Source organism: Blennius ocellaris (genome assembly GCF_963422515.1).
Source record: "Blennius ocellaris genome assembly, contig: SCAFFOLD_388, whole genome shotgun sequence".
Classification (NCBI taxonomy): Eukaryota; Metazoa; Chordata; class Actinopteri; order Blenniiformes; family Blenniidae; genus Blennius; species Blennius ocellaris.
In genome coordinates this window covers 17,501-18,955 of record NW_027661933.1, presented here as the reverse complement: position 1 = coordinate 18,955, position 1,455 = coordinate 17,501, and the positions used below count along the sequence as shown (strand labels likewise).

The 1,455-nt window shown below is 46.3% G+C and overlaps 1 long non-coding RNA gene across 1 annotated transcript in view; it reads right to left on the bottom strand.

The window, feature by feature from the left end:
- Positions 1-274: 274 nt before the first annotated feature.
- Positions 275-1,455, bottom strand: part of LOC308148570 — a 7,046-nt gene continuing 5,865 nt past the window's right edge. The window contains exon 3 of the long non-coding RNA XR_013937197.1: positions 275-404. This is a non-coding gene — a long non-coding RNA (uncharacterized lncRNA). The remainder of the gene's footprint in view (positions 405-1,455) is intronic.

Genomic DNA, 1,455 nt, shown 5'->3' with positions numbered 1-1,455 from the left:
AGAGAGAGAGAGAGAGAGAGAGAGAGAGAGAGAGAGAGAGAGAGAGGGAGGCTTCAGGGCTCCCAGACTGCTGAGGAGCTCTGAAGGAGGAAGGAAGGAGAGGAAAGGAGAGGCGCAGGAGGAAAGGTGGAGACAGGAAGAGAGGGAGCGAGGAGGCGTGGGGGGAGGGGCAGCAGGAGGAGCAGGAGGCGCAGCAGGAGCAGCAGGAGCAGCAGCAGGAGCAGCAGGAGGCGCAGCAGGAGGCGCAGCAGGAGCAGCAGGAGGTCACCTGAGCCGACTCCCAGCAGCAGCAGCAGCAGGCAGACCAGCAGGGCCAGCAGGGCGGCGATCAGGAGCACCGAGAGCAGGACCTCCAGCTGGGTCCTCCGGCCCAGGATGGCCACGCCCCCTTTCCTGAAGCCCACCTGACACACACACACGCACGCACGCACAGACACACACACACACACACACACACACACACACACACACACACACACACACACACACACGTCAAAATACTTTACAACAGATCTCAGTCAGAATCTGTCTAAAGGTTTCCAATCACAGCTTCTGAATCAGTTTTAACCAGGTTAAACTAGTTGGTAACCAGGTTACACTAGCTAGAAACCAGGTCAGACTAGTTAGAAACCAGGTTAAACTAGATAGAAACCAGGTTAACTAGTTAGACTCCAGGCAAAACTAGTTAGAAACCAGGCTAAACTAGTTAGAAACCAGGTCAACTAGTTAGAAACCAGGTTAACTAGTTACAAACCAGGTTAAACTAGTTAGAAACCAGGTCAAACTAGTTAGTAACCAGGTTACACTAGTTAGAAACCAGGTCAGACTAGTTAGAAACCAGGTTAAACTAGTTAGAAACCAGGTTAACTAGTTAGAATCCAGGCAAAACTAGTTAGAAACCAGGCTAAACTAGCTAGAAACCAGGTTAACTAGTTAGAAACCAGGCTAAACTAGTTAGAAACCAGGTCAAACTAGTTAGAAACCAGGTTAAACTAGTTAGAAACCAGGTCAAACTAGTTAGAAACCAGGTTAAAACTAGTTAGAAACCAGGTCAGACTAGTTAGAAACCAGGTCAGACTAGTTAGAAACCAGGTAAAACTAATTAGAAACCACGTCAGACTAGTTAGAAACCAGGCCAAACTAGTTAGAAACAAGGTTAACGAGTTAGAAACCAGGTTAAACTAGTTAGAAACAAGGTTAACGAGTTAGAAACCAGGTTAAACTAGTTAGAAACCAGGTTCACTAGTTAGAAACCAGGTCAAACTAGTTAGAAACCAGGTCAGACTAGTTAGAAACCAGGCCAAACTAGCTAGAAACAAGGTTAACGAGTTAGAAACCAGGTGTTAAACTAGCTAGAAACCAGGTCAAACTAGTTAGAAACCAGGTTAAACTAGTTAGAAACCAGGTCAAACTAGTTAGAAACCAGGTTAAACTAGTTAGAAACCAGGTTAATAC